The sequence below is a fragment of the Syngnathus typhle genome, linkage group LG16, assembly GCF_033458585.1.
Source record: "Syngnathus typhle isolate RoL2023-S1 ecotype Sweden linkage group LG16, RoL_Styp_1.0, whole genome shotgun sequence".
Lineage (NCBI taxonomy): Eukaryota > Metazoa > Chordata > Actinopteri > Syngnathiformes > Syngnathidae > Syngnathus > Syngnathus typhle.
Genome location: NC_083753.1, coordinates 1,007,911 through 1,030,067, shown reverse-complemented (window position 1 = coordinate 1,030,067; position 22,157 = coordinate 1,007,911). Strand labels below are relative to the sequence as shown.

At 40.5% G+C, this 22,157-nt stretch overlaps 1 protein-coding gene across 11 annotated transcripts in view; it reads left to right on the top strand.

Annotated features, from left to right (window-relative positions):
* tiam2a (TIAM Rac1 associated GEF 2a) overlaps positions 1-22,157 on the top strand; it is a 72,552-nt gene that overhangs the window by 14,634 nt on the left and 35,761 nt on the right. For 2 of the 11 annotated variants that reach the window (XM_061301595.1, XM_061301588.1), the window contains exons 1-2: positions 3,544-3,703; positions 22,009-22,099. The gene's annotated coding sequence lies outside the window, so the exon portion shown is untranslated. Of the gene's footprint in view, positions 1-3,543; positions 3,704-19,351; positions 19,503-21,595; positions 21,755-21,802; positions 21,828-22,008; positions 22,100-22,157 lie in introns of those variants that run through there. The other 9 variants (XM_061301597.1, XM_061301589.1, XM_061301594.1 and 6 more) reach the window with 8 other exon arrangements.

The following is a 22,157-nucleotide window of genomic DNA, read 5'->3' as shown; positions in this document are numbered from 1 at the left end:
AGCAGACAACATGAAAGAGGCAATTGAAGCGGCTCACAGTAAAGACAAAAGAAGTTACACAGGAAAGGTGACGGAAGGGCGGTGTAAAGATAAGGCCAGAAGGAAAAAAAACAAGGGCTTTTAATTGAACACGACAGTTTTGATCTAAATGATGCAGTAAGCAGCTTCCCAAGGTCTTTACTAATGAGAAATCAATGACAATGTGTGTGACCTAAGAACCTCTTGCAACAATGTTAGTTAAGGCAGACTCTTAGCACCTGATTGAGCTTCACTTACAATTTGCATATGGGTAACGGTATAACGACAAACGTCCCAATCAATAAATGGGTCAATAATGGGATGGGATGGATCTCCTTCGCAATGTAATTTATGTATGTTTTCATTTATATTTTTAATTACTTTTAAATTCACATATATGTGGACATTCAAATATTCAAAAATTAAAAGACAGAAGGTCGACCAGGCCTGAAGTTACAATTGACTGGTTATGCATATTACATATGACTTTTCAGTGGCCCGTCTACAGGAATTATTTGGAAAATAAAGTATATACTAAACATTGATGCATTTTCTACACTATATTATTCTTATAAAGGTCGACTTTGGGTGATAGGTCGAACATGCATGTTTTGTCACCGTTTGAGGTTTTTGCGGTCGAGTGTGGAGGACCCAAGTGCAGGGGATGAGGGAGGCAAGAGTAATTAACAATAAGTATTTCTTTTAAAAAATATTAAACCAAATTCCCCCAAAACAAGATTTGAAGTAATAAAACAAAACAAAATATGTACATACATGGCCACCTTTTTAAACGGATTCAGTTACTGGTTCGGTCACTATTTTCCATACTAAAAGCAGATGTTTACAAATGTCTTATTTTGATCAAACATAATCACCCGTTTTTTATGAACTACTACAGAAATCAGAGAATAATTACTGTTGAGAGGCTGAAAAATTGAGGATTTGGACAATTTTAAGTTGACAATGGCTCTAAATGATTATTTGTTACAATAGTTGTCGATTCATTTGATAATTGAGTAGTTGTCGATTACTCTTTAACATCTCTTCTACAATTGTGCAGTACTACTAAAAAAACCAATCTACAATTGAGAACAGATTTGCTTTTATTTCACTTTATCTCCATTTGCAATGACACGCCTTTGCTTGTAGCCCTTTCAACGGCCAGAGATACTTAATTAGATACAGTGTTGATTGTTAAAAATAAATGCTTGGCTAACTAGAGCTGCTAAACAGAGCGGAAGAGTGATGAGAGGATAGAAAGCTGCACAGCCGTGCTTTATCGACCTACGATGACTTGCAGTGATAAGCATGGACGCTCGGCCTCCCAGGAGTGCGCCAGTAAATTTATTCATATTTATAGTCAGATTGGGTCGAGCAAGCCCGTTCAAAAAGCAAAATTAGCCAACACTTAGTTTTTGGTACTAAGTTCTGGCTATATGACAAACGCTACCAAAAGGTCGGAGGAATTTTTGTTTCTTCATGAAGTCAAGGGGAAATGAAAGAAAAATGCTTCTTGCACATTTGCTGCATGAATAACAATGCATTCTGTCAACGCCCGCATGCTGATTGATTGTCTAAGGAGACCAAACCTGTTCTTTATCAGCTCATTGATCCATGTGACAGACAAATCCTTTTACTTAGTCAGAACATGACAGCAGGAGATCACATTGTATGGGCAATTAAAACAGTTTTATCCAATTTAGAAGAAACAATTATAACTGGGAGGTCACACAAACTATTAAAAAGGTGTGAACTCAAGTCAAAAACAAAAATAGTGGAGGGTAACATTTGTTTGTTCATCTCTTTGTTAGTTAGCAGGTGACTTCCTGGTTCACGGAGGATGACGAACAGATGGGAGGGGCATTTACGATGCTCTTGAGGGGACTTGCTGGAACAATTGTATTGATGGCAAATGTCAAAAAAGGTCGCCAAAGATTGTGGGGAACGGATGGGAGTGGCCAGTATAATTCATGGAGTTTGACAGTTACAATCACTGTGAGTCCTTGTAAAAAAAAAAAAAAAGACAAAAATAATATAATAAATAGATTTCTCCTTCAAGCAGGATTCCTTTAGCAAATTTTGTCTATTCATTTAGGTGAACCTACTAATGTCCACACTAGTTAGCCAGCATGGTGAGGATGAACGGTTCAGATAATGGATGGATGGATGGAATCAATGTTTTTTTTCTACAGATTCGTGGAGGGACTAACAAAAATAGAAATGCATTCATCAAACTTCACAATCATGCTCCGTTTCCCGATCAGTACCTCTTGATGGACATAGGCCGTCAAAGGTTCCCTTTAATTGTTTTTACAATAGGCATTTAGACTCTCTCACTCCTATTACTCCTGTGCATATAAAAACAAAATAACTAAATTATAATTAATGTTCAAATTTTAACGTGACAGAAAACGGCTGCTTTTCAACCGATCTGTGTCTTTTTATCTTTTTACTGTATTAAGTCGGCTATCTACGGAAGAGGATTAGGGCCAGTGAAGAAAAAAAAAACGAGGGGTGACAGGATTCTGACTTTTTTTCTCAGAATTCTGACTTTAAAGTGGGAATTCTGACTTTATTCTCAGAATTCTGAGAATAAAGTCAGAATTCTGAGAATAAAGTCAGAATTCCGACTTTAAAGTCAGAATTCTGAGAATAAAGTCAGAATTCTGAGTTTAAAGTCAGAAATTGGGAATTCTGACTTTAAAGTCAGAATTCTGACTTTATTCTCAGAATTCTGACTTTATTCTCAGAATTCTGAGAATAAAGTCAGAATTCTGAGTTTAAAGTCAGAAATTGGGAATTCTGACTTTAAAGTCAGAATTCTGACTTTATTCTCAGAATTCTGACTTTATTCTCAGAATTCTGACTTTATTCTCAGAATTCTGACTTTAAAGTGGGAATTCTGACTTTAAAGTCAGAATTCTGACTTTATTCTCAGAATTCTGAATAAAGTCAGAATTCTGAGAATAAAGTCAGAATTCTGAGAATAAAGTCAGAATTCTGAGAATAAAGTCAGAATTCTGACTTTAAAGTCAGAATTCCCACTTTAAAGTCAGAATTCTGAGAATAAAGTCAGAATTCTGACTTTAAAGTCAGAATTCCCAATTTCTGACTTTAAAGTCAGAATTCTGACTTTTTTTCTCAGAATTCTGACTTTAAAGTGGGAATTCTGACTTTATTCTCAGAATTCTGACTTTATTCTCAGAATTCTGAGAATAAAGTCAGAATTCCCACTTTAAAGTCAGAATTCTGAGAATAAAGTCAGAATCCTTTCACCCCTCGTTTTTTTTTTCTTCACTGGCCCTAATCCTCTTCCGTAGCTATCTTCATGAGTGCTGTACATTAAGTCATTAATGTGAATGGAAATAATGCCTTGAATTCGTGAAGACGCTCACGCGTGTATTTATGAATATGAAAAAGGTAGGAAACGGTAGCAAGCTGGGCCTTGCCCCTCTTTATGTTGTCCGAGGGAAGGAGGAGTCCCCCCTTGCCCCCCCCTGCAACAATGTCTGGGAGGAGTCGGCTTTTTCTCCGCGTTCTCCGTCCTGCTTGGAAACAACACGACCCGTGAAAGTAACATATCGACCAAGCACGCTTCTTTTTTATTGCGTCAAAATACAACCCAATTCTGCTTTGACGCTGTGCGGAGATTTACAGTATGTTTGAGCGGAGGAAACACTAAACGGTGAGTGTGCAACTTTATTTTAGTTTCACGTGCGCTTTGTTCGGTTCCGTTGAACAAACATATCGTTTCACACGGCAAATCTATTAATGCAATTTCAATCTTCCGCTCTTGGGGAGTGTTCCCCCCCCCCCCCCCCCCCCTTATTAAACTGCTTTGTTGCAAAACGCGATGATTAATCATGTTTGACCAACAAGTGTTTCAGTGCATCGTTCGACGCAACTAAACGAAACTTTTATTTATACTCGCTTTAACTTTGGCTGTGCTTACACTTTGTGCACACATAGATGCAATCTAGTCATTGAATTATGAATTGCATATTGCAAAAAAAAAAAAAATTCTTAATATTGTAATGGGTCATAAAATGTGTAGTGTGACGGGTCTCAATTTTTGGTTGCCAATCTTTTCTGTGTGCAGATTTCAAGCTTTTTTTCGTGCTTGCGTGGCACACCCCCCTAAGAAAAAAATTAAAAAGCTCTAAATTCCAAATGTCCATAAACGAGTGCAGGATAATTATTTCTAAATAAATATGCCCTGTGAGTGACTGCAGACCACTTCAGGGTGTTCCCCGCCTTACGCCCAAATTCCTTTTAGAGAGACTGACGCACAAACCGTGGCAAAAATAAGGGATAAGCATGAATGGATAAATGTAATGTGTATTATTGCATTCTAATATTAGCTCAGGAGATCATACCCGTTTAGCTCAGTGTGATGTCACACTCTTACTGTTTTATTTATGGGCCCATTGCACTCAATCACAGGACATGACCACTAGTTGTATTAGAATGCAATTTGGTTGCTCTCTATTGTTGTTTGGCCGTGTGCTGCTTGCAATGGGCTCTCAGGGATCATGCAGAGCCAACAAAAGGGCATCCCCCCCCCAAGTGAGTGGCCTGACAAGAGCAAAGAAAGCCAGCCTTTTGGCAATTTTGGCCCTTTTCCCCTTGGCAACCTACAACTGTGTCACTTGTACCTTTTGAATCACACATGGCTTGGAGGATGGTTGGGAGTCATTTCTGGAAAGGTTCTGCTTGGCCACCATCCATGTGCTGATTCACTCTTTTGGGATATTTATGTCCTAATTAGCATCATTAGTGATCGCTTTATGAGGCATTGAAATTGTGGGAATTCTGTTTACCTCATTTGCACTGGAATTGGACTGAGGCGGCACGAGCGCCAGAGTAAGATGCTAAACAATGTCTGTTAGCAAGAGACCAGCCTCGTTGGTTCTGCCTGGTTAATGGACCATAAAGAACTCGTAATCAACTTCTATAATTGTTGTATTTCTTGTGTGTATGTGTGTGCTCTCTTTTTTAACTGTGGAAACTAAACTTGGTGGCTCAGAAGTTGCGGCACCGTTTTTGTATTTTTTTTGTCCCTGCCATTCACATTTTTGAGGTGAGGAAATGTTATCCACCGCACAGAACATGATGTTTGTTATTTCATTTTTTTTTCGTGTGTGTGATGGCAATTGAGTGTGAGCCGTAATTTCCTTTTAGCATGTGATGCTTCTGGTTGTTCTCTTTTGTGACAGGAGGGAGGTCCGCTGTCAAATATGTTGATTCTTGACAAAAAAAAAATCAGGCATGTAATGTCAGCCATCTTCCTTGGTGGGTGGTCACAGACATTTAAAGCAGTGAGCTCATTCCCACATAAACTTCTCCCATGCAAATCATTCTTGTTGTTGATGTCAGTTCATTTAGTGTGAATTATGCATGGTCGTGCAGGCTAATGGATGATGGAAAATAACCTTTCTTCTCTTTTGATGGTCTGTGTAGCCAGCAGTATTTTTTTTTTTTTTTTGTTCCAACGCTTCTGCAGCCTATTAGGATGTTTGAACCGCTGTTAATTCTGAAGTCGTCAATGTTTCATGTCTTCTCCCCTCTGCGTTTTTCTCCATATATGGCAAAGCGTGCATGTGATTTATCAAGCTAGCATCTATGCTTGCTGTCACATGGTGTCATCCTCCAAGGTGGAGATGGTGCACCCATCTTCCAGACGGATTTAACTTGAATTCATTTGGACTAAATGGTCACATTTGTTCTTTTTATGGCTTCCAGGTTCAAGTGTGGCCGATGTGATGGTGGCTCGTGTGTTTCTATTTTCTGCTGCTGTGGTTTAGATTCTATTTGTCTTGTGTTCATGCAGCAGCATCTGGAGAGGTTGCTATAAAAAGAAACTTAACTAGAGGCTGGTGCTGACAGCATCCTGGCCCGAGACTTGTCATTTAGAAAGCGAAGGTCACCTAAAAGACACATGAACTGGCTCTGACCTGAGTTTGCATATAGTAAACATAAACCCAATCATACCGCCATGGCTTTTAGTGACGGTAAAGAAATGGGCTTCATATTTTACTTGATGCATAATTCAGTGACCCTGAAACTTTACTCAAAAGTTATCTCATGCAGCTGAATTTGTGGACCCACACTCATGTGTCCACTTTGAGAGGATTTACTCAGTCAAGCTGCACTTGGGCATCTGCTGATGCACAAACAAATCTTCTATTTAAGCTCAGCGGCGCAGCAAGGTCTGATCCGGCAGAACAAGGTGCGCCCAGTCATGCTCTCTTAAGTCTTTGGGGGGGAGATTAAAGCACACCTTTGGGGTCACCTGCAAAAAAGGATGGTCTGTAAGCTGTGCAAAGAAAATAAAGACTGAAAGAGGACAGCGGCTTTAACCATTTGTCACAAGGTGCAGGATTAAAAGCTTCCAGGTGGATGGTTGAAGTTGATGAAAAAGGAGAGAAATAACTTTTTGCAGTGACTCACCATCTACAACATTCCGTACCGTTTCGGTGGTGATCCGCTACAAGATCGATATCGCAAATCAAATCGGCTTCATTAAGCATTGACGCTCTAACAATGGTGGGGATTTAATGAGCAATGATTGTTGTTATACTTTGCAGTGGCCTAGAACTGTTCCGCATCATATTGAGAGCTCGTCCTAACGAGGTTCCCAAAATAGACGACGGAATCACATCTCAGTAAAATGCAGGACAGTAAAACAATACGAAATAATGCACATATGAAACTATCACGTCACTTTGTATCAATTTAAATGTCAAATGACTAAACAGGTCTTTACCATCAATTTAATGAATAAAAAAACTGCCACAATTAATCGATTAATCGACAAGTAATTATTATCAAATTAATCGATAACCATTTTGAAAAAAACGATTGGTCCAAATCTTCGCTTTCTGTAGTCCGCCATGTAAGATGACTTATTTTGGTGTTTGATCAGAAAAAAAAACATGCTGATGTACTGGCACACATATGGAAAGTTGATAACTTGACATTGATGGAGAACCTTGTAAAAATGAGTTATTCCCAACCACATTTGTGTTTCTGATCGATTTCCCTTAAAACACGTTTGCACATTTTTTATGGTAAACCAGCAATCTTGTTAACATGGAAATGCACCCGCTCGTTGGCTTAAAGCCGTCTCTCGGGTCGATCAGAGTGACAATAAAAATCATGATTGATCCATGCTCCGGTCGCCATCGGATGTCACTTACTATCCCGATTGGAAAAGCAAACACAGCTGGTGCAACTGCCAAAGTGCTCCACTTGGCGCCGTGTGTCTTGTATTGTTCCTACATGATGGATGATGCAAATTCACCTTTTACTCCACCATGTCCCACCTGCTCGTCACGTGGGTGGAGATGGATAGATTGACTTTCCATCTTGGAGAAGAAGAAAAAAAAATAGGAAGTGTGTACTTCATCTGTTGTCTAGCACATTCACCTCAGTCAATGTATTTACATAACCCCTCAACATGAAGGATTGTGTTTTGGCCGACTATGATCCATCCATCTGTTTTCTGTGAGCCTTATCCTGTTTAAGGTCAAAGCAGAGGCTCTATGTCGCTTGACTCAGCTGACATCATGTTGATGGCGGACTAACCTAGACTCATAAAGGGAACGTTAAGTGGGAATTGATTCACCCCAACAGCAAGCAGTTAATATCGTCATATTGTCCGTTTGTATGTTGACATGATTACTGTACATGAAAACCACTCGTTTGTGAGACGGTGGTGCACGTGACAAGGATCAAGTCATTAAGTTTAGGTGTGTATCCAGATTAAAGTGCGGGTTCAGGATTTATTCCCTCATTGTTGTTCAGTTTGGCCTCGGTGGAGCGAAAAAAGCTAACCGCAAACAATTTACAATGTTGCCCAGTAACACGCAGACCTCCGGTCAGACTGAGTCATCGTTATCTTGATTACCAGCTAGCATGTTATACAATTTCCTTGCTGATTTCCTCATGCACATGTCTCAGTTAATGCTTCATTAATTATTTACAAAGAAATTGGAACATAATGAAAGCAAAAATACTAATGCGTTTTTTTTATAGTAATTATTCTTTATGGACTTTATGGAATATTTCGTCAACCTTTGTTAATGGTAGGCTCAAAACTCAGAAATATTTCATTGTACCGTATTTTCCGCACTATAAGGCGCACCTAAAACCCTCCAATATTCTCAAAAGGTAATCCGGTGCGCCGTATATATATGGATTCATGGATGAGGACTAATTTATTAAAGTAAGCTTTACGTGTTTATTTTGTGTGATATTAACGTTTGAGCAACGTTGAGTTATTGATATATTATTGTTTTTATTATTTCGACTGTTACTATATTGTGATTGAGCAACGTTGAGTTATTTATTCTTCGCGCTTTATAATCTGGTGCGCCTTTATATATGGACAAAGTTTTAAAATTGGCCATTCATTGAAGGTTTGCTTTATAATCCGGTGCGCCTTATAGTGCGGAAAATACGGTACATCTGCTCTAAAATGACAATAAAGGCATTCTTGTCTAGTCTAGTCTTAGTGGCTAGCTGTGGTTATTCCACCTGTTCAGAAACATGAGACCCAAAGTTCTTCGGATTGGCTTTGGTAGCACTTGTTTCAGTGTTGTGTTGTTGAGGAGCCTCATTAACACTCCTCTCTTCAACCAACTCTCCACTTGAGCAGAAGCCGGCTTGATATCCAAGCCAGATAATCTCTTTTCTTGATTTCTTACTCCCCAAGCGTTGTCATGTTGATTCAGTCATTTGGCGTCCGGCCAGTGTCAACACATTCTGGTCCTTGGCGGTCCCTTATTGACTCTCTGAACATGCTCAATTAACTCTCTTTCCTTTAAAAAAAAAAAAAAACGAGGTAAACGTAACCAAAGCTCGTGTTTCCTGGAGCGATACAATCATCAGGCCTTGTTTGTCTGTCAGGCCTCAGCTGTCAGACGGAAGAGGATGTTAGCTCATTGCAAAGAATGTTACGATAAGAACACTCATCTGTCGTCTGTTCTTGGAGTCCCCGGGGATCAAATGGCGACAATTTGGATCACATGGGCACCTTGTTACCTTGTTTCCTAAAATCTTCTTGACAGCCATGCTAAATGTGATGCAGGAATGAAAACAATTCCTATGAGGTTTAATTTTATTTTTTATTTTATGTATCACCGGGCCTGATGATATTCTCTTTCAGGCTTCTCTTACATCAGGGGTGTCAAACTCATTTTTTTCGCGGGCCACATTGTCGTCATAGCTTCTTTCGGAGGGCCATTATGATTTGTCAACCCAAATAAATGTATGAGCACCTCATATTATATACAGTAAAAGCTACAAAACAAACTAATAACTCGTTTTCAAATCAGATGAGAAAAACTGGTCAAATATTTTAAAAAAGAGATATTATTAAGAGTGAAGACAATTTGCAATTCTAGTAATGACACCCGAATTTGATGCCCAATTTGTCTTCGCGGGCCACATAAACTGATGTGGTGGGCCGTATCTGGCCCCCGGGCCTTGAGTTTGACACCTGTGCCTTACATGATGCCCAGATTTTAAACACCGTTTCTTATCTAACACAAGCATCCACCTCCACTAATCCGCTGGCAGTGCCAAGAACAATCTCTCCTCTGTTATTGCATAAGAGCGGTTTTAACTAAAGGTGTGCTCTGTTTGCCTAAGGGAGGGGGGGAGACCCCTCTCTTGCTCACTACACCTGCATGGCCTAAAAGCACTAGCGAATAAAATCCATTGTTAAAAGTTTGCTTCCGTTCAGTGTACTGTATGTGGCAATTTTGAGCAAGTTCCCTGAGGGGAAAAAAAACCCAAACGTAAATTATTAAATTAGGTTCAGACAGGTCATAGCTCAGTTTGTGATTACAAAGCGGATGGCAAGAACCATTACGTCAAGCTATTGTATGTAAATACCCAACACACGTGTTTGCAGGCGATACCAGAGGCTATTTACGGCACTTGACATTCAACGGTCATCGGAGGAGCCGACTTGTAATTTGTCCGCAGCTCTTTGCTAATGTTATTAAAGGCCGGGGATTGAACTGCTTTGTTTCGTCTGCACTGGTTCTGTTTTGTTTTTTCTGAGCAAAACTAACTACCCTTTTTTTTTTTAACAGGGATAATTTGAATTGATTCTGTAAGATTACCAATTTGTCCGTCTGTCTGTTTAGTATAGAAGTCAGGAGCTAGAGGATGGAAACATATTTGGTGGCTTTTCCAGATGTTTCTAAGCGTCTACAGTTTAGACTGACTCTGTGTGGTAAGAGTGGAACACATGACTCATACTAACTACAAGGGATGTGCAAAATCAGTCTATGTGTGTGTTTGAGGGAATCACTGTGTGTGGATGAACAAGGGCTGCTGTGGCTCACTTGCGCAGTCCATCTCCCTTGGAAAAAGAAAATGACCTCAGCGTCTGCCGATATTAACACTTTGGACAAGAAGATTAAGAAAGGGGAGGGGGGGTGATTCTATTTTTTACCTAAAAATGTTTAAAAGTTGATCAATTTATCCCAGCTGTTGGGGTAAAACACGTGAGAATTTAAGGAGTTAAATACCGTATTTTCTGGACTATAAGGCGCACCGGACTATAAGGCGCACCTTCAATGAATGGCCCATTTTAAAACTTTGTCCTTATATAAAGCGCACCGGACTGACTAAGGCGCACCATTAATGCATCATGTCAGATTTCTAATCCAAATCAAATCATTCTCCATTTTATCATTTTTATTTCAACTTCAGACGTAACAAATTACGTTATAATCACAAAATAATGATCCATAGTCTTTTTGATTCATGTCTTCAGCGGGCCACTTATGATTGATTTCATGACACAATGCTTCGAGCCAGTTTAAATTTAGGAATTTGGTCCATATATAAGGCGCACCAGACTATAAGGCGCACTGTAGGCTTTTGAGAACATTTTAGGTTTTTAGGTGCGTGCGCCTCACAGTCCAGAAAATACGGTAATATCTTAGTGGAAAAAAAGGGAAATATTTACTGAATAAATACTTAGCGATCTATTGACAAATATCTTATTTTTTCAACCACTGGTGTCCACTTAGATGAAATAAAAGGTATTGTGATTCATCTTCCCAGGCAATACAATCAAGAACTGTGGATTTTATTTTCACCCATCTATCATTCTTGTCATTTATGGAGCCTCCGCTCCCTGCCTCTGTCTGACAGAGACCTTAACTCTAAATAATGATTCTAATAACTGATATTTACTTTTGAGTTTCGTGCCTTGTCTTTCTTTTCTCCTCTGGAATAATATTGTGTGTCACTGCGGGTCTCCAACAGCAAGCCCTGTGGTCTGCACCTCACTTTCTCCTGGAAACTTGCGGTTGCCTTCATGTGCACTAATAACAATGTTTTAGAACGCGCATGTCCACTCTGGTGTGCATCGTCTTCAACTAATAATAACCGAGAGACATGCCAGGATCTGTGTTTTCCTGTCAGCTGAGATGGTTGTTATGGTTCGAGGGCCCGAGTGAAAGCTGTACTTATGCAGTCATGTTATATTAATGGCCTCACGTATCATTGCTCACACTGGATTTTTTTTTTATTTCCTTTTCATCCGCTTGCTTACAGATGAGTTTTCTCGTGTTTTAAATAATGTTTTAGTTTTCACTCTCCCTCGAGGAACAGGAACGGTTTTGTCGCAAATTGTGTTGCCGTTTTTATTTTTTTAAAGAATATTTTTACCATCTGGAAGGCATCCCTTCTCCTTTGTGATCTTTTTTCACCAGCATGCTTTGCTCTGTGGCTTTTGGCAAGCCATTCAATATGCTTGCGCCTACCACTGGGGTACCAGAGCCAAAACACATACACGGCATGAAAAACACCAGGACTGGAAATCGTGTCTTAAATGCAGGGGTGCATCCCAACCAATTTGATACGGCCTCACACAGCTTCACTTGCCGTCTTCTGTCATGATCATTATTGTTTTTCTGTGGATTGGTTCTCCCCCTCCTCTCCTCCTGGGAGCATTTAGGAACACTTTGGATCATTGCGGAGTCGAATGTCTGGCTCTCAACTTTCTCAACTTTTCTGCCTTGCCTTGAATCTTTCTGGATGTGCTGCATGTCCGCCAGCAATTGAGAAGAACAGGGGATGGTTTGTAATCAGCCCTTCGCCTCAAGGGTTAAGGATCCATCTCTTCTAAGGCCCCTCCCCCTTTTAGGAAGGCAAGGCAGTGAATAAATACCACCCTTGTCCTCTCATAATGGAACAGCTTGACCTCTCATGGCCCCTGCTGGTAGCGCATCTGCCTGTTTAAATCCTACCAAGAGGGTTATACGGGATATCACTAGACTGCCACATCTGCTCCCTGACCACTAATTCAATCAGTTCTGGAATTTATCTTTGTCATTAAGAATTAAAAGATGGCCATTATTTTCTTTTTGTCACGAATGCTGTCGTTTTAGACTCCCATTGTTGTTTTGGTTTGTCTAGTGTACATGATGACGGCATCGTGACCAGGGCTCTTTGTGTTATTCTGGGCATAAACCTTCATTTAATCACATCTGTAAAAATGTCACAAACATGGCTCAGTTTCTGGTGCTAAGCCGAGACATATCGTGCACAAGAACATTTGTTACGGTTTGTATTGACCACAATTCTCTGGAACAGCCTCGCGGAAGTGAGTAAATGGGATTGTTTTGCAAAGAATTATCTTTTCATCTTTTCATTCACATGAGTTGAAAAACTAGTTTTGGTGAGAAAACGACGGCTTTTGTTGCGTTGTGTATTTTAACGTTGCAACGTAGCTTTGCGGAACACCTGCTCTGGATTAGAGCCGATAGCGGCTCCCAGCTAATTTCTCGTGATAATTCCCGCTGTGAAACCTAATCTTTACTCCAGCCTTTTTGACCGCTTTCAGACTGAGCTGTAAAATGTTGAAATTTAAATCTGTTTCCGCTTGTCGGAAAGATGGATGAATCCAACCTTGGACAAACATCACGTGTTCACACGGCCAATACACTCATGCTCACGGTCTTTTGTTTCATCGCTGCAAATTGAAAATCTACATATTTTATCAAACAAGATCCAGTGCAATGCTAATAGACATGAACAAATCAAATGAAACAATGTGTCCCTCATTACAGAAATGAGTCAGATGACGTTTTATCTTGAGAAGTCTTTTTTTTTTTTTTCGGACCTACTGCAACATGTTGACTCATACGTTCACGGTGGCCCAAAGTAGAATAAAATTACAGTTTGTGTGTTTGGCCCATATCCAGCTGCCTCGCCAATTGTAGCTGCTCCAGAATGCAAGGTCGCTCACATTTCTGCCTTATCTGATTTTCAAACCTCCTATTGACAGGCTTGGTAACTCATAACCTCCATTTTATGTCACCCTCATCCTGAAGGTGTATTAAAGCCACAGTTTCCTCACAGGATTTTAATAAACACATTTGTTGCTTTGGGGATTTACTAACCTTTGATCAACATTGTGTTCGGTTACCTGTCAGAGAATGGCTACTTCACGTGAGAATTTAGTTGTACTCTTAAAATGGGGCACTTTATTAGAGGCTACATTAAGTACGTTATGTTTAATTGCTGTGGGAAACACACATTTGCTTTATTCCATGTAGGCCAAGATGTCTCACGTGATGCTTTGTTTATGCAAGAACAACAGAATTCAATAGGTTTGGACTTGAATGAGATTAATTTTCATTTATTGATGATTTCATAGAAAGGTTTTGCCATTAGCGTTGGTCTCAAACCCTTTGATGAAGTCATTGACTTGACAGCTACTGTCCATTTATTTAGTCACCCCAGTGTGGTAATGGCTCCTGAGTAGCCTCTTTGCAATTGTGACCTTGACCATGGCGAGCAAAGCAGGCAGGCAGTTCCAGACTGTGTAACCACCCATAATAGCCTCACGTCATCTTGGCTTTCACTGTCACTGTTTAAGACTTTGGCACATGTGACTGATGAAAGTGCTGAGCTAGCAACAATCAGTCTGACCTGCCAATTTCCTTAGCTTGATGTTAGTCAGCTTTAAATTTTCACGGCTTTGTTTTTCCAGGTCATTTGCCTGTGGCCACAGTTAGACCTACCGGAGATTAATTCAAGATGCGTTTGGCCCGGCTTTGATCTGCACTTTGGCCTTTAAGAGGCCATACGTAACAGGAGCGCCACATTGCTAGATCAGACTTGAATCGTCACGCTTTGACCACATCTATTACCTGCCCTCTAGTCTTCCATTTCCACGTCACGTCAGTGATTTAGCATCCCTACACTAAGGTTGTAGGGGTTCTTCATTGAAATTGCGATTCCAGACAACACAATCATGTGATTGCCGAGGCTTCGTGTGATCCAGAATCTGTTTTGTCAACTATAGTCTAATCTCACGCAGCCTCTGTTGCAAAACTCACCAATCAGAATCAGCAGGGTATTTGTATTCTTTTAACAGGAAATATTTATATATTTAAATAACTTACACTTAAGTTTATGTCATGCTTGGTACCATCACAGCCAAGGAATTCCGTTTATACCATAATATGGATTTTAAGACATAACGCTCATCTCAGTCTTGAGTTGAAGCGAATTAGTCGATAACAAAAATTGTCAAATCCTACTTTTATAATGAACATGTAAATTTCGGCCTTCCCTGCTGAAGCTGCTGTCTCTGCTAATCGACTCCGAATAAGCGGTAGATAATGTATGGATTGATAATAGATTAATCATTACACTTCCGCATATTTCTTACAGCTACTTGCAAACCAATTTTATTAACCTAAGATACAGTTGACAGAACACACACCATAAAGCATTTATACAAACGTAACAAACGAACAAAAGCTTTTTCTCCATAAACTTTGTTTTTGAAGCAGTTATGGAGGAAAGTGAGGCAATTCAACTTTCCTTTAACCAGTTGATCAGAGCTGTCACGATCACAGCATATATGACATCACACGTCTGCCACAAACTGAGTTGGAAATTAAAGAAGCAACTCGAGCGGCCTTTGTTGAGCAACAAACATACAGAAAGAATAGTATATTTCTCTATTCTGGAGTCTGAATTATTGAATCAATTTAAAAAATAATCCAAAAGCAAATCTCTGCTGGTGTCACAACTCCTCAAGAACGCAGAGATGAATTAATGACTGTCTGGTGGTATGATGGATTGAAGACCCATTCAACAATTCATAGACCTTCTAATTCCCTGGATGCAAATCAGGGGCCCTTGCAAGTGTGATGCATTATCTGCTAGCATAGCAGGTATTTGTGTGTGAGAGTGTGTGTTTTGAGGCAAAGCCATAAAGTGTTTGGCCTACTAGCCCCGATGTTGTGGTATGCACCAGCCACGTGTCAATCTTGGCTGGAAAGTAACAATTTTGAGCCTGTTACTTCCTCTCTGGGACACTAAATGTTTGGTTGATTACGTCCATGAATTTGTGCACACGGTCTTGTCTTTTTGCTTTATTTCTCCATATTATTTTAGTAAATCCTGCGTTTTGCCATGTTTCCACCAAGCAGTAAATTTCAGTTTTTCCATTTTCAAATGAATATATGTCAGCCCACCAATGAACTGCAATAAAACTGCAGTATATTTGTATAACTTACTGAACGGAGCCAAACTGTATTCTTTCTCCAATCGATGCCTCAATATACTATTTGGAGTGTTGTGTGACTTTTTAATTCATGTTTGTGAACATTGATTACCAATTACGCATGTGCCGCTCATGCTCCCAAATCCCCACGACGCCATTGTTGTGCTGAAACCTGTCGTGATAGTGTTGCACTCCCAGCATCTGAATCTCATTATCCTGCACCAGTCAATGATCTTCGATGGGTCATCAAGGGAACATGGAGTGAGTCTCGCCGCAGAACACTACTATAGTGGCTTTGCTAATAACGAGTACATGAATGTTATTAATCGCTCTAGCTCCCACTACAGTAGGATAATAGATCAGAGTCACAAAGTGCAGCCTCAGCAAATTCTACTGTACCTGCACTTTAATGTGCCACATGAGGAGAATGGTTTTGTTTGTTACTGTATTGTTAACAGCGAATATTATTTTCATTTTACTCTGTTTGAAAGCATTTTTATATTGTTTTATCAACAAGGAGAATGGAGATGTATATAAATCTACTGCACGTCACCAAGGTCATGTTTTCCATTCTATTTTAGTTTCTTATTCGACCCTATGCTTCCACACTGGCACTCAGTGTTTTTCTTTAAACACCACCTTCATTCCTATCATTTTCCCCCTATCGTCTTCAAAATAGCTACATGTCCTTACTTTGATTCATTCCACTCTTGCAACAATTCCGTAGATTGTACTGCTCATTTCTGATGGGAAAATATGTCAAGCAGAACGCATTTGTGAGCTCTTATCTCATGTCGGAATTGATTAAATAGAAATGTTTTTTGGGGAGGGCATATAATTGCTGGTAATTGTGGAGTGCAAATGATCACCAAACCTTTTGGGAGAGTTTCATAGATTTCGACCCAACTCTTTAAGCTCCTTCTACAGTCTGTGTTGTTTTCTTTTTCTGACCACTGCACATACTTGTATAAGTCAGATCGAACCACTGGATTTAAATTTGGGGATTTACAGGCGGCAGAGTGGAGGACTGGCTAGCACGTCTTACAGTCAAGAGATTTGGGGTTGACAGTCTATCTGAGTGATTGTCTCTCTTTATGGACCCTTTTATTGACTGGAGATCAGTCCAGGACATGCCCAGCCTCTTGCTTAAAGTCATCTGTAATAGGTTGTAGCAGACCCGTGACCCTGAACAGGATACGTTTATTTTCATCTATTATGCAGGCCTTTTAACAGCTGAGTGTCTGACAGTTCTCATCAAATGTATTTGATGCAAATACAGTAATTTACTCAATACATTATCGATTTGCGTCATTATGAAGTATCACACCGGTTGTTTTTGTTGTCGATAGCATTATTTTCATAGTACAAATATGCTCCAAAACATATCAGGGTGAAAATGTATTCTGTAGCTCTGGAGTAAGTTCATGACTGTCTGCGTATTTAATCATTAAAATGAACTTCTGCTGTTCAATAAATTTGTGAAATTAGCCGATTTGAACTTCTACGCCTTCCGGCTCTCACTGCATGATTTTTGTGGCGTAACCAATCCCCTCTTTGCCCGTCCATACAAATTATGCCTCTGAAGGCACTTACAGTAAACAGAGATGAATAGGAGAAGGTCACTGAATAATACACACTTAGCAATGGATGTTGCTGTCTTGATTTATTTTGAGAAGCACATAATTATTGTGATGGCTCTTGGAGCGTGATTGGTTTCATTTGATCTCTGACCCTGATTCAGAGCACCCTGTTCTTAAGTCGATTCCATCATTTCTCACCCATCCATTCATTTGATACTCTATTATTCAATGAAGCATCTGGAGGCTCCAGACATTTGAGTCCTTGTTTGTGGGTTTATCGGAGTACTGATCTTTACGAGCATGTCCAATCAGGATCAACGTATGGCCCCCATACTCGTGTGCCTTTTATGAATTACATCTGACTGCAATCCCACGTGGCAGATCATAAACACCCCCAAGCTAAATTGTTTTGAGGGGTGATAAGTATTAGCACACTGAATGAATTCCCATATTTCTTCCCCAAGCTTTCCTCCATTTGTCAGGTCCGGGTCCCACGAGCGATATCCCAAGCACACAACCCCCAGTGGGATTTTGTTTTCATTAAATAGGGATTATTGAACATAATCTGTGGCTAAATATGTCATAAATTAACATTTACATGGACTTTAGTGCGCGCTAACAATTTAACACGCTAATCCATCAGAAATACAGCAGGCTATTTTTGCTGAGTTGAAGTGAACTAAATAGTATTGTGAGGCTACAGGAACATATTTTTGTCGTTAATTGGTTTATTAATCATTTCCGTTTTACTTCGCAATAAACAACGAATTCCCTGTATCTGTATGATATTTGCAATATATGCTAGTCTGGTTACGAGAAGGTCTTTTCACAAGGTGAAAAAAAATAAAATTATTCATACTCGTAGACTGTAACAAGCCAATTGCTTTACATTTTCTACTGATAATCGTTTTTGTATTAGTCCCCCGTAGGATTTGATCTTTCTTTGCAAAATGTTGTAATTGATCTTAATCAAGACGCTCGCCGTTTGGCTCGAGCAGAACGCCTGAAGCACCTGCTCTGTATGAATATGCATCACAGTGGTGCTCTTTGTCGACTTCTCTCTCTTTTCATGCATCCTACTCCCACCAAGTGTGTTGCCCGCGAACCTTTAGAGCAGACAAAAGGCTTTGAGAGCAGGCCAGACTCCTTCGCATCGACTATTGTACGGCAAACAATGTTTAGCTCTGATGAATCCTGATGTTGTCACGTCAGACAGCAGGCTGATGGATGCCTATTGAGCAGCTGCTCAAATAGCACGCTTTGGGTATGACTTTGAAAATGTCTTATGAAAAAAAAAGAAGTCAAGGGTGATATCGTTGGTTACTTGGTACAGATTTGCTTTTTTACCATGCACAAATCTTCAAACTCCTGACTTGACATAATGAGCTGAACTGTATGAACTGTTGCTAGCTGCTATAGCAGTCTGGCATTCGAAAAAAAACCAGCACCCACCGCTTGTCCTGCACTGTGCTATACTGCGGCCATCTAAATCGGCCCAACTCAATTATGCGACCACAGTTATGTGAGCCATCGTCAAATGGAGGCATGCGTGGCGTTTTAAACCACTGGCGGTCTTGACTGTGTCGCCACCAGGCTCCGGCTTAGTCACAACATTTCAAAAGCATCTCCCGAATTCCACTAGCAGGGAATGTTTAGAGATCTTTTTTTGGGACAATTGTGCCCATTTTTTGCCCCAAGAAACAAGTCACTTAATCGTGTGTTGCAGACTTTTGTTTCCTGTCAGTGTGGACTAACCACACACAGACTCTTGGCCACCTTGGTCTCCTCCTGGGGTTATTGTGCCATTTGTGATCCGACAAAGTCTCCAGTCATCTCACCCTCCCCTTTGCCTGTAAGGCAACTCTGCAGCCACCCCACGCCTGCTTGTCTCGCCCAGTCGTCTCAGACGACTATGGAAAATTGCCTTGGCTGCAACCAGTCATGCATCCTCCTCCCCTCCGAGCCAACGGAAAAGCGAGGCTTCTATATACCATAAAGGAAAAACAAGAGTGGAGGTTCTTAATTGATGGAAGCTATAAAACAGTCTTCCTTCTTTTTCTGAGAAAGTGCTTCTGTTGAGAAGTTTTCCGCTCCCTGTCGTCCTGCTTTCCGAGCCTGTGCGCCGTTACCCAGGGTTACCCCAGGAGGACGGTGATTCGCCTCTGCCTCAGAGAAGGGAGGGAATTTCCACGTGTCTTCCAGCGTGCGTGTTTGCTCGTGTGTGAGTCAAACGTAGCATGTCTCTGTTGCTTTAAGACCCAACAAGCCTTCATGGGGAGAATCCACTTTAAGGTGACAGAACAGCAGCGAGATTTTGCAAAGAGCTTTTAGATTAAAAGGCCGGTGCAGCAGAGGTAAGGCATCTTATGGGCTCTTGTTTTATCTCCCGCTCCGTTTTTGTTTGTCCCGGATTAAGAGGTGGCAGGGTTGGTCCGGTTGCCTAGTGAATCCTCTTGTTGATATGCGCAGGTGTCTGCATGTGTGAATAACTGAGTCCAAATCAAATCACGAGAACACCACTTGTGCTTAATTTACATCTGAAGTGGGTTTTTTTTTTCCCGAGGCCTGTTCTTGTAAGCAATAATAATGACCTTTTGATATTTTGAATATCAATTGTACTGCTCCTCATGCAAAGGTTGTCTTGCCAGATTTATACCTAAAGATGTTTCACAAGCTCTTGCGCCACACAGAAATTGAGACTTTTTATGGAGTGATTCATTCCGTGCAACCATGTTGCTGTTCAAATTACAGAAAAAATAAAAATAGCAAGGCTGGCCTACTCATTGGCGCCTTTTTCATATTCACATCTGGTTGCTTTTTTTTCCCCACCAAAAAAGAATGAACGATGGTGTTTTTGGAAAACTTTGATTTCACGATGATGCATCCAAAAGCTGCTCCTTCACTTGAGAGAAAGCCCTAAGAGGCGGGTCCTGCACTTTGCGATTTGACAGGAAGAAAGCTCGGCGACTGTGTAAACATTCACTAGTAATAACAAATGACCACATTGTTTTGAGTTCGCAGTATCTTTTAAGGCACAAAAACGTAACGGGTTTTTGTCTATGCAACCACTTAAGTTACTTAAGCATGATTTTACCATATTATATATTTTCTGCCTTCGGGATCTTTCTTGCAGCCTAATGAGATGTAGCAAGCTTCTTTTTTTTTTTTGCCAAAGCACTGCAGTATTTTCGATTTTGAAAACTGCGTTCTAGAGAGGAAGGGAACGCCTTGCCTGCCAAGCTGCTGTGTCACTAACTTGCTGCTCCACTTTTGTTCACGGTCCAAGGACAAAAACGGCCAGGAACTGACTGTGTGGATTTTCCAGTTGCACAGTGGATTGGTTTAAGGAAAATTCACTTCCTAAACCAAGTCTTTGTATCATGTTGAGGTGTGTGGCCCACTTCTCGCCGTTATTCCTAACTCCAGACCCAACACTTTGCCAGACTAAACATGAAACGTACGTGGGAGTTATTCAAGGGCAGAGAGAGAAGAATGCCAGGTCACAGGGTGTCTCGAGGAGCGTCGGGGTCACTTGGCCCCTGAGCAGATGGCCTGTAGGAAATCCATTGAGAAGAGCAAATGGGGGGTTGAAGGAAAAGAAGGAAGGAAGGAGGGGAGGGTTCATACTTGATGCCGTAGCTGCAGCAAACAGGCAGACTTGTCTTGTACGCCTCAAAAGTGGCACAATAGTCTGGTTCAAGTCACAGCAGAAGGCGAGCGAGTATGCCTTTAGGTTTGGCACGCCTTAAAGCCTTTCACTCAACTCTGTTCTGCCTGAATTGAATCTGCGAGGAAAGTGAACTTTGCAAATTAGTTGTCATTCAAAGAACAGATGGAATTCTCAATTCCAATTGTTTTTGTGGGTATTGTCGATAAAGTTTGCAAGGTTTAGATTAGGGGTGTCCAAAACTCTTTTCGAGTAGTCAATTAATTCAGTCACACTGTTCACCTTCTGGTCAAGGTGTATTTAAGTAGAAGCAGATAAAACTCTTGATGGTGCACATCACTTAATCCCGAAGGTTAAGGCTTTTGGCAGTGGACTGCTTGCTCGGAAACCCAACACATGCTGTCTGGTGCTGTGAAGGCTTAGCAGAGTTAGCACAATTTGAAACACGTCTAGAAGCGTGAGCTACATGTATGTTCTGTAAGTTATACCTAAGATGCTCCAAATCCTATTTAAGAGTCCTCCTGGGCCATTTCTTGTTTTAGTTCTTGCTCTTGAGCAAATTTGGCAGTGGAAAGAAAAGAAAAAAAAAAAGGAACAAGCGAGGATTCCAAGGTTTAAAAATAAACATATGGGTAAACTGCGGCCAGCATTCAAAAATATTTCCAATGCTGAGTAAAGACGACGTCATTTTGAAAATTGGGGGGTGGAAACATGTTTCCAGCATTTAGTTTGATTGGCTGATTTGAAAGTTGGGTGGAGAGAACGTTCAACTTTGTGTGCTTTAGTACGCACACACACACGGTGGCATTATGTTACTCTACTGACACTTTAACGACTTGGTTCAAGTGAATCAATTGGGATTTCATGTGAGCTCTCGTTCACCCCGTATGAGCTGCGCATTTTCGATGTGAAGGAAACTTTTTCAGCTCCGGAACTTTGGTGATTTCACTTCTTACAAAGCCGCCAGTAACAAGCTTTCCTCCTAACAGATAAAACTTTTACAGATCGTAAGGTAGTTTGAAAATCGACAGGAAGCCTTATTTCCATTTTAATAACATTGTTCAACATGGACCAAAAGACATTTTTCAAATCCTCTGACAAATGTTGGGGGTTATCTTCTCTCATATCGGTCCAGATGTTTTTGAATTACAATGTGGAGCAGTGGTATTGAAGGCAATATTTTTCTGTTTCAGATGATCAAGGCTACATCGGAAGTCGTATACTTTGAGTCATGAGGTGGAAGGATCTCACACAAAGGAGCACCAATTTGAGACTCTGAGGCAGGTGAGTCCGAGGGCATCCCATTGCGTATGTTTGTAAAGCATTTGGCACTTTGTCTTTT